The 11,651-nt window shown below is 44.9% G+C and overlaps 1 pseudogene across 1 annotated transcript; it reads right to left on the bottom strand.

Moving 5' to 3' along the window:
* Nucleotides 1-1,836: 1,836 nt before the first annotated feature.
* Nucleotides 1,837-10,756, bottom strand: LOC127926603 (BCL2/adenovirus E1B 19 kDa protein-interacting protein 3-like; annotated as a pseudogene). Its single transcript, XR_008124504.1, has 6 exons — nucleotides 10,469-10,756; nucleotides 9,127-9,556; nucleotides 8,707-8,808; nucleotides 8,161-8,267; nucleotides 5,977-6,155; nucleotides 1,837-3,374 (listed from the first exon to the last, which is right to left on the bottom strand). The product of XR_008124504.1 is annotated as a BCL2/adenovirus E1B 19 kDa protein-interacting protein 3-like (transcript).
* Nucleotides 10,757-11,651: the final 895 nt, after the last annotated feature.

Genomic DNA, 11,651 nt, shown 5'->3' with positions numbered 1-11,651 from the left:
ATTAACAATGACGTCCTAGTAACAGTGGGTTAAACTGCCTTGTTCAGAGGCAGAACAACAGATGTGTACCTTTCGGTTACTGGCCCAACGCCTGCCGTATTGTCGTCTTAGATCCTGATACTCTACATTGTAGTCCAGTAAGACAGGATGGCTTTAAGAAGGTTTCTACATCCTTAATCTCTGGAGGAGGAAACCCCGGTAATGTCCCCGGTGAAACCCCGGTGATGTCCCCCGGTGAAACCCCGGTGATGTCCCCCGGTGAAACCCCCAGTGATGTCCCCGGTGAAACCCCGGTGAAACCCCGGTGAAACCCCGGTGATGTCCCCCGGTGAAACCCCGGTGATGTCCCCGGTGAAACCCCGTGATGCCCCGGTGATGTCCCCCGGTGATGTCCCCCGGTGATGTCCCCCGGATGTCCCCCGTGATGTCCCCGGTGAAACCCCCCGGTGATGTCCCCCGTGAAACCCCGATGTCCCCGGTGAAACCCCGGTGATGTCCCCGGTGATGTCCCCGGTGATGTCCCCCGGTGATGTCCCCGGTGAAACCCCGTGATGTCCCCGGTGAAACCCCGGTGATGTCCCCCCGGTGAAACCCCGGTGATGTCCCCCGTGAAACTCCCGTGATGCCCGCTGCACGTTTCAACTGTACCAACCAGGTTTTAAGTTGTGTAATAGCATCCTATATGTTCTACAGAAGACTACGGTCCTTTTTTAAAAAGTTTTTGCTTGAATGGGTTTGTTGTCCTGTCTGAACTCTGGTACAGTCAGGTTCCTGTGGTGGAGGAGAGATGTTTTACTGTCGTGTCTCTACTATCCAGACATCATCCTCTCCTTCAGCTGTACTGATCTGTAACAACCGACCAGATGAAAGCCAGCATCGTGGTGAGAGCTGTCTCGTCTTCTCCAATCAGTGTAGATGATAGGAGACTAGGAGAGGACCGTTTTTTAATACGATTGGGAGAGCCATAGATCGTTCCTCTCCAACTGGATGTGCAGGCGTTGCGTTTCATCAACCAATGGTTGCTTGCCACATCATCGACTGTGTAGTAGGGCAACAAATTGCTATGTATGATGTGGTTAGAAGATATGTTATATACCTATCCAGGCGTTGTAATAATCTGCCATGTGTCTGCGATGTTGTCGGGCAGGAACTCGACCAGAGAGGCCCAACAACTGCTGAGTGCCCTGCCATCCTCCAGACTAAGCTGGCCAGCAGTCGTTCAGTCAGCTCCGGAGGAACCGGGACCTCCATGAAGAAACCAGGGTACTTGTTATTGTACACCCAGTATACAATATCATCCAGCAATATACAATGTTCTGAAATCACTGAAAGAATATTCTTAAAAGTACAACGTGGTACCGTTGCGATGCTCTTTAAATCAGGATCTAGTCGGGGTGAATTAGTCTGTTGAATGACTATCAAATCAAATGTATTTATAAAGCCCTTCGTACATCAGCTGATATCAAAGTGCTGTACAGAAACCCAGCCTGAAACCCCAAACAGCAAGCAATGCAGGTGTAGAAGCACGGTGGCTAGGAAAAACTCCCTAGAAAGGCCAAAACCTAGAGAGGAACCAGGCTATGTTCCTTGTGTTATAATGCTAACATTGTGGAAATGTATTAATCTGTTTGGTTGTTTGTGATGGGAAGTTAAAGTTGACTTGTTGGCATGGTAGGGGGACACGTTTGAAATATTTGGTATGAATGACCCATTGTTGTACAAATCATTAGTGAGAATACACTGTTAAAAAGGCAATTTTAGGAAAAGGTATTGACTGACATTTTGTATAATTACGTTTTCCTTGTATGGTTTTCCAGAAACGAGCACAGAGGTGGATATTTTTATGATGCAACCATTTTATTTTTCAGATACAATTCCAACTGTTCTTACAAAACAGTATTTCAACTTCACATATACACTTGACATGTTGACCAGCTCTACAAGACATGCAGAAACAGATTGGTAATGCCTTTTCAAGGCATAACTCGGAAAGCCTCTTGCTCTCTTCATTCTTAGAACAAAAAATACTGAAGCATTCTGGATACTGAGATTTCGTATTTAATTAGGAGTGAAGTATAAGTAAGGCAAAAATAAAAGATTTCTAAATTCCCTCATAATTACAAGTGTGAAAGTCTCTATATTTTCCCCTAAAATATTTGATATGGAGATGTGTGGTCTTATGCAGTAGTGGTAGAAAAGCTGTTTGTTGTGTACTTCAAATGGTTTACGTAGACCAATAACATGCCACAGACCATAAAACACGTTCGGTTTACATAGTGCCACATCTAATGTACACAACGTACAATTCTACCCATACACATGTGTTCCACATGCATAATCAGTGAATGGGACACCTAGTTGTCACAAACAACCCTGAGTGAAAAATAACACCAATAAACTGAAAGGTGAACCAAAACCCTGACGCTCCTGTTCGACCTAATCTGGGATCTAATGGAAGATGCTCCATTACTTCCTCAAACGCTTTCAAGGTTTAATCTATTTCAAACCTTTTTTTTAATTTCTCCTGAAACCTTGTTTTATGATTAAAGCCCTTTATGATCCATGAGAAGAATCCGGGTCAGAAATAACATTTCGGTTGAATGTCTTGATCCCTTTTCCCCCACAACCAAGGACATTCTGATAAAACAAGCAACAGCTCCTTGTCTGACCCACTCCCTTGTCTGACCCACTCCCTTTTCTTCCCGGTACATATCTCAACGCTGAGAAATTCACAGTGCTTTTCTATATCATCACCTTCTTACTGTAATGTCTTCTACTACAAAAAAAAAAAAAATGTCTTGACTCGGAGCCAGATAAAATGGCTTGAAAATGACTGACAGTGAACGGCTAGCTCGCTAGTCGTTGACAACGATGGCTCTTAAAAGGTTGATTATAAGATGCCCCCCCTACCCAGAGATCGTCCAGTGAGATGAAGGAGGAACACCGGGTTCTACTTTCCAGTGGAGCAGGGTTATTTAAAAGCAGCTCTGGGAACTAAGGGAAAAGCCAACAGTATTCACAGGGGTACAATACAGATGCAGGCAGGGTGGACTGCTCACCGCCAGGGGAAAACAAAAAGGAAGTGTGTCCCAAATGGAACCCTATATAGTGCACTACTTTTTGATCAGAGTCCTATGGGAACTGGTCAAAAGTAGTGCACTATGTAGGGAATAGGGTGCCATTTTGAGCCATGTATTCAGTGGAGTTGGGGGACACAATGTTGCCTATCTGTATCTAATAAGCGCCACTTCAAAGCCAGCAGCAGTGGAAGGTAACGGTGTTGGTGCCAAAAAAACATGTTTTTCCAGTCCAGCGGAGTGTCCCTTTAGAAGGTACTGGTCACTGAGGTAGTTAGACGTCTCCCAATGTACACCCTGAGGACAAAGTGGAAAGAACATAAACATACTAGTATAGTTCTGTACATATGTTGTCCGTTTTATTTTGTGCAACTTGGTAAACATGCTAAGTTTTTTTTTTTTTCCACTTATTTTTGTTGGTTAGAGTTTCTTGAAAATCAGCAAGGCATTCTTCAGATGTTTCACTCTACAGTCCCCAGTGTATTTTATTATTTACTAGGATCACCCAATGGGCTGCTGCTAAGGCAGGGTCTGCTCTTCCTGGTGTCCAAACAGGAAACGACACATAAAACACACAGCGCTACACTACAGTGTAGTCATTTAGCAGACGTTCCCATCCAGAGAGACCCACAGCACTACATTACAGTGTAGTCATTTAGCAGACGTTCCCATCCAGAGAGACCCACAGCACTACATTACAGTGTAGTCATTTAGCAGACGTTCCCATCCAGAGAGACCCACAGCGCTACATTACAGTGTAGTCATTTAGCAGACGTTCCCATCCAGAGAGACCCACAGCACTACATTACAGTGTAGTCATTTAGCAGACGTTCCCATCCAGAGAGACCCACAGCGCTACATTACAGTGTAGTCATTTAGCAGACGTTCCCATCCAGAGAGACCCACAGCGCTACATTACAGTGTAGTCATTTAGCAGACGTTCCCATCCAGAGAGACCCACAGCGCTACATTACAGTGTAGTCATTTAGCAGACGTTCCCATCCAGAGAGACCCACAGCGCTACATTACAGTGTAGTCATTTAGCAGACGTTCCCATCCAGAGAGACCCACAGCGCTACATTACAGTGTAGTCATTTAGCAGACGTTCCCATCCAGAGAGACCCACAGCACTACATTACAGTGTAGTCATTTAGCAGACGTTCCAGAGAGACACAGCACTCCAGTGTAGTCATTTAGAGACCCCACAGCACTACATTACAGTGTAGTCATTTAGCAGACGTTCCCATCCAGAGAGACCCACAGCGCTACATTACAGTGTAGTCATTTAGCAGACGTTCCCATCCAGAGAGACCCACAGCACTACATTACAGTGTAGTCATTTAGCAGACGTTCCCATCCAGAGAGACCCACAGCACTACATTACAGTGTAGTCATTTAGCAGACGTTCCCATCCAGAGAGACCCACAGCACTACATTACAGTGTAGTCATTTAGCAGACGTTCCCATCCAGAGAGACCCAGTCAGCGTTCCCATCCAGAGAGACCCTACATTACAGTGTAGTCATTTAGCAGACGTTCCCATCCAGAGAGACCCACAGCGCTACATTACAGTGTAGTCATTTAGCAGACGTTCCCATCCAGAGAGACCCACAGCACTACAGTACAGTGTAGTCATTTAGCAGACGTTCCCATCCAGAGAGACCCACAGCGCTACATTACAGTGTAGTCATTTAGCAGACGTTCCCATCCAGAGAGACCCACAGCGCTACATTACAGTGTAGTCATTTAGCAGACGTTCCCATCCAGAGAGACCCACAGCGCTACATTACAGTGTAGTCATTTAGCAGACGTTCCCATCCAGAGAGACCCACAGCGCTACATTACAGTGTAGTCATTTAGCAGACGTTCCCATCCAGAGAGACCCACAGCTAGAGCATTCATCTCAAGATAGCCAGGTGACACAACCAGGCATCACATTTGTATCACTAACCATGTATCACAGTCATATCCCAACCACATACAGTTGAAGTCGGAAGTTTACATACACCTTAGCCAAATACATTTAAACTCCGCTTTTCTCAATTCCTGACATGTAATCCTAGTACCTGAGTATCCAGACACCGATGAGAGTCTGAACTGTGAAGAGATCTCTGGTTGCATGTCTTGTGTTGTACCGATGAGTGTCTGAACTATGTGCCAACTGCTTAAACAGACAGTTCTGTACCTTCAACACCTCGCACGAAGACCAATAGTGATGCAGTCAAACTCTCAACTTTGAGCCAGGAGAGATTGACATTCTCCCTCCGTATACACAGTGCCTTAAAGGCTCAAAGCTCAAACTCTGGTGACTGAAGTGGATCAACTATTCCATTCTTCCCACAGTGAGCTGGTAAGAAAACGTAAGGCATCTGATCTGGGGCCTTAGCAGCACAGCTAAAACACACATCTGCTAGAATGCAGCTCTAGTCAACTCTCTGTGTGTGTGTGTGCTCTCCAGCACGTAGATATAGTTGATGATTAAAAATACTGTAGTATAGCCTTCTAATTCTACTTAGATTAAGATCACATTATTGGTCAAGGGCGCAATGGCATCTAGGACCTGATACCAACACCCCCCCCCCCACCCCACCGGTTGCCAGCTCACTTCCCAACAGATTCTTCCCATCAGACCCGGGATTCGAACTGGCCATCGGTTGCTGGCTCGCCTCTAACCACTAGGCTACCTGCTGCCCCTGGTATCTACGGTGGCGATGAGACAAAATAGTATACTGATCACCAAACTATATTTGTGTTACTATAATCTCTCTACAGAGTGCAGATTATATCCCATACAAACACACAAGATACCTATTTCACGTTCTGCTCTTTTACCCTTACAAATAATACATTCTTCATAATTAGCTTTTATTTTGTAAATGTTTTTTAAGATCATAACTCACCCCAGACCGATGGCCAGTACGTGGGGATATGAGCAGAGAAGGAAGGAAAAGTTTGAGGAACTCTGCAGAGAAGATCCCTCCGTTCTTCATGACGCCGGTGTTTCTGATGCTGAGAGGGTTGATACGTTTGGGATGCTTCAGAACAAACTCCCTGCACCCAAAAGACAAGAGAGCACATTACAATGTTCCTGGAAGTGGTTTGGGTAGAAAGGAATATCAAGTTCTGTTCTATATCATTCTATAATAGCGTAGAATTGTATATACAGTGCCTTGCGAAAGTATTCGGTCCCCTTGAACTTTGCGACCTTTTGCCACATTTCAGGCATAAAGATATAAAACTATTTTTTTGTGAAGAATCAACAACAAGTGGGACACAATCATGAAGTGGAACGACATTTATTGGATATTTCAAACTTTTTTAACAAATCAAAAACTGAAAAATTGGGCGTGCAAAATTATTCAGCCCCTTTACTTTCAGTGCAGCAAACTCTCTCCAGAAGTTCAGTGAGTATCTCTGATTGATCCAATGTTGACCTAAATGACTAATGATGATAAATACAATCCACCTGTGTGTAATCAAGTCTCCGTATAAATGCACCTGCACTGTGATAGTCTCAGAGGTCCGCTAAAAGCGCAGAGAGCATCATGAAGAACAAGGAACACACCAGGCAGGTCCGAGATACTCTTGTGAAGAAGTTTAAAGACGGATTTGGATACAAATATATTTCCCAAGCTTTAAACATCCCAAGGAGCACTGTGCAAGCAATAATATTGAAATGGAAGGAGTATCAGACCACTGCAAATCTACCAAGACCTGGCCGTCCCTCTAAACTTTCAGCTCATACAAGCAGAAGACTGATCAGAGATGCAGCCAAGAGGCCCATGATCACTCTGGATGAACTGCAGAGATCTACAGCTGAGGTGGGAGACTCTGTCCATAGGACAACAATCAGTCGTATATTGCACAAATCTGGCCTTTATGGAAGAGTGGCAAGAAGAAAGCCATTTCTTAAAGATATCCATAAAAAGTGTTGTTTAAAGTTTGCCACAAGCCACCTGGGAGACACACCAAACCAATTGAACTTTTTGGCAACAATGCAAAACGTTATGTTTGGCGTAAAAGCAACACAGCTCATCACCCTGAACACACCATCCCCGCTGTCAAACATGGTGGTGGCAGCATCATGGTTTGGGCCTGCTTTTCTTCAGCAGGGACAGGGAAGATGGTTAAAATTGATGGGAAGATGGATGGAGCCAAATACAGGACCATTCTGGAAGAACCTGATGGAGTCTGCAAAAGACCTGAAACTGGGACGGAGATTTGTCTTCCAACAAGACAATGAGCCAAAACACAAAGCAAAATCTACAATGGAATGGTTCAAAAATAAACATATCCAGGTGTTACAATGGCCAAGTCAAAGTCCAGACCTGAATCCAATCGAGAATCTGTGGAAAGAACTGAAAATGCTGTTCACAAATGCTCTCCATCCAACCTCACGGAGCTCGAGCTGTTTTGCAAGGAGGAATGGGAAAAAATTCAGTCTCTCGATGTGCAAAACTGATAGACATACCCCAAGCAACTTACAGATGTAATCGCAGCAAAAGGTGGCGCTACAAAGTATTAACTTAAGGGGACTGAATAATTTTGCACGCCCAATTTTTCAGTTTTTGATTTGTTAAAAAGTTTGAAATATCCAATAAATGTCGTTCCACTTCATGATTGTGTCCCACTTGTTGTTGATTCTTCACAAAAAATACAGTTTTATCTTTATGTTTGAAGCCTGAAATGTGGCAAAAGGTCGCAAAGTTCAAGGGGGCCGAATACTTTCGCAAGGCACTGTAAGTTGTATTCAATAATATTCAAACGGGGGCTATTGTTTTTGACCCGTCTTACAAATATATTGGGGGTTACTAACTTGGGAATGTTGGTCTACTGCAGTCCCAACTCTGAATTGAAAACACATTTAAAAAAAAAAAAGATTTTTGACCTGCTCTCTGGGATAAAAACTGCTCTTCTGCTCTGCTCTGAACCTCAGAGTGGAAAACTAACCTATGCTCTTCTGCTCTGCTCTCAACCTCTGAGAGGAAAAACTGCTCTTCTGCTTAACTAACTGCTCTTCTGCTCTGTTGAAGGAAAAACTGTTCTCAGGTCTACTGCTCTGCTCTCAACCTCTGAGTCCCAACCTCTGATGCCAGTCTGCGAGAGGAAAACTCTTTCTGCTTCAACCTCAGGTTCTCCACTGCTCTCAACCTCTGTGCTCCGTTCTAGGTAGTCTTCTTCTGCTCTCAGACTGGAACAGAAAAACTTTAAAAAAAAAACCTCTGAAAAAACTTCTTCTTTGTTAACCTTGAGAGGAAAACTGCTTTCTGCTCTGCAACCTCTGTGGAAAAACTGCTCTTCTGCTCTGCTCTCAAAAACTGCTCTTCTGCTCTCAACCTCTGAGTGGAAAAACTGCTCTTCTGCTCTGCTCTCAACCTCAGAGGAAAACTGCTCTTCTGAAAAAAAAACTGCTCTTCTGCTCTGCTCTCAACCTCTTCTGCTCTGCTTCTCAACCTCTGAGTGGAAAAACTAGGAATATAAAAACAATATTGCAGAATTGTAAATATTAGGTTAACTTTTTTTGTTTTTGTTTTCTAACCCTTGAAACCACCCTGCTGTGCCTCACCAACTACTTAGAGATTAGTGCCCCACACAGAGTTTAATAGAATGATATTATATTTCATCTCTATGGTGTCCCTGGATAAGGGCTCCAAACCTGTGAGCTGTTCTTCTCTCCTGAGCTGTGCACTTCTGAGCCACGGCGGAGCAAAGGAGTCTGGGGTCTCGGAGGACTGAGTGGGGGGGTCGGGGGGGGGACACACACAGCGGAAGAGAGAGACTACATAAGTATTGGGGAAGACAGATCTCTTGTGTTTCCATCATGACAAGCTTCATCTATTAAATCTGATCTAGAATGTACAGAGCCACTCATGCAGATGGCGGATAGGAGGTCAGAGGTCACTATAGTACCTACTGTGCTATAACTCCAGTGAATGACAGTGTCTCTTATCTCTTAGTCCTTTGTGTTCAGATAGCTAATCAGTATAAAATGAATCCAAAATGGTCATGTGATGGTCTACATGGCATGTGATTGGTGAGTGGAGAGACACCTGTCACAGGGCACACTGCCCCTGGAGCTGCTTCTTCCTGACTCGTGCTGAGCGTCTAACAACATCTTCTCCAAGTCCACCCCTCCCTGGACTGAGCCAGACGCAGACCCTGACCCAGGAATCAGGTCACCTCCCTGGGTAGAGGCAGAGAGAGACTCAGGCAGGACCGACGCAGAGGTAGACCCAGCCATCAGGTCTCCACCATGGACTGAGGCAGAGGCACCTAACGAGCCTGGTAGCTCAGTGGCCTGGTAGCTCAGTGGCAGAGCCTGGTCAGTGGCAGAGCCTGGTAGCTCAGTGGCAGAGCCTGGTAGCTCAGTGGCAGAGCCTGGTAGCTCAGTGGCAGAGCCTGGTACCTGCTCTTCCTCCACACCATGTGCTGGTGAGCCACCACTGTTGCCATTGTTAAAGTGCAGCTCCACCCAGGAACCTTAAAGAAGAAAACATAAACATGACAAAATGGTGCAGAACATTGAGACATAGTTGATAATAGGCCAGTCATAAAGCAGGGATTAACAGCCTGCGTGTGCCGTGGTTGAGGAGGTGTGTTTATCCTAGATAGCTGTGGCACAGTCAGCCATCGCTAAATGTTTTGTTCTTTAAATAGCACCTGCTCAGTGCCCATGACAGTACTGCCCCCCTTATTGCTCAATGGTCCCTGTCCTCTGCCCACATTTTCCTTCCTGTGTGTATCCAATAGGAAAGCGAAGTGTTCAACCCCCCCCCTTCCACTTTATAGGCTGACTATCCAATAGGAAAGCGTCGTGTTCAGCCCTCCCCTGTATAGGCTGGCTATCCAATAGAAAGCGACGTGTTCAGCCCCTCCCCTTTATTACATAAACGGTGAAGCACACAACAGGTGGATGGGCAGAATCATCTGGTTTGTTGTGTTTCTTATCGTAGCTGCATTGAACAATGCCAAACATAGCATCATCGAGAATACGTCATTCAGAACACTGCGCTAAGGTCAATATCGACTTTACATCAGCTCGCTGACAATGTTATTCTAGGCCTGCCCTATAGCCCAACGTTACCTATCCTACTGTCTGATCTGTCTAATGTAGGACAGCCAGGCAACACGAGGAATGTTTACATGGCAGCGGTATTACTACCACCGCTGAAGAAACATTGTTGTGCTACAATGTAGCAAAAAAAACTCATATCTGTGTCTCCTCGGCCCAACACTGTTTAAACCATAACAATATGATGTACAATGACGTAGGGCTACATGTCTCAGGAAGACAGCATGGCATCCTGAATATACTGCGATCATACGGTCCGTTGTTTTCACATTATGCAACATGCCAGGCCATTATAGACTACGAGACAGCATTTAACTTACCCTGCAAATGTTCCTCGATGACCCTTTGTTTGTCTTCCGTCATGTTGGTAAATAAGGGACGCGATGCGTATTTGATTGACTCCCCCTTTGCGTCGCGATCGTTCCGAGTCAAACGTCCTAAATATTTGGAAGAATCCTGTAATCACAAATCCGAATGTAGACAATATTATTCTGATGCCTCTGAATTGGGAGAAGGTTCAGATCGAGTGCAGACCATTCAGGAAAGCACTAGACTACCAGAACAATAACAACAAGCATGTGACTAAACTTGGCCAGCTGTGTGGCCTACACGGGGTTTGCACCATGAATATCAAATCTGGTCCCTTATCACTGGTGTATTCATTAGCGTCGACCTGCTGCGAAACGTTTTGTAGCGAAACAGTTTCAAAGAAAACGAGAGTTTTATTGGACAAATTCAGGTAAAATCCCTCCCCGTTCGTTCCGCTTGCTCTTCCATTTGCTTCCGTTTGGTTCCTAGGAGTAAACGGTAACGTTTCTATTGCAAAACGTTGCCAGATGAAACGTTTTCCCGTGTGAAGCAACTCTCTGGGCCAAGTGACTGAAATGAATTCATCTGGCGGATTGGTCCAGAAAGTACTAGACGCGGTAGAGCTACATGTAAACAAACACGAGCGTGCGTATTTAGGCATACATAGCCTGATGTGATTGCTGTTATTGTATCATAATACCGGTATGCATGAGCTTTCTAGGTATGCATGAGCTTTCTAGGAAACATGCGGTATGTCTGACAACACTGGCAGGTGTTTCCTCCACCCATAAAGTTAAGCTGCAACACATGAAGAAACAGCCTTCACCTGTTGACGTTTTCCAGACCATCCAAGACTGTTTAGAGTGATGAAAGCACTGACAGTGTCTGTTTATAATGTATGTGTCTAAAACTAATGTCCTCTACTTCGTCCTCGGGGTAGCCTATGACTTCTAGATATACCGCGACAGCTCTTACAGACTCCACAACAGCTCTCACAAGCTAACGTCTACTTAAAGTTTACTACTTGTGGTGTCCATATAGAGTTGTGAATTCAGTCATGCGGTTTGTGAGAAATATCTCATCCAGCTAATCAGACTGATCTGAGAATGTGTTCTCTGGCGCCATCTGCAGGATCAGTTTGTCCTGCTGAGGACTGAGTATTCCAGCACCCTCCCCTGTATCCTCCATCAGTAT

The sequence above is a fragment of the Oncorhynchus keta genome, unplaced genomic scaffold (genome assembly GCF_023373465.1).
Source record: "Oncorhynchus keta strain PuntledgeMale-10-30-2019 unplaced genomic scaffold, Oket_V2 Un_contig_7919_pilon_pilon, whole genome shotgun sequence".
Lineage (NCBI taxonomy): Eukaryota > Metazoa > Chordata > Actinopteri > Salmoniformes > Salmonidae > Oncorhynchus > Oncorhynchus keta.
Note: the sequence above shows the minus strand (reverse complement) of the source record. Positions and strands in the feature narration are given on the sequence as shown.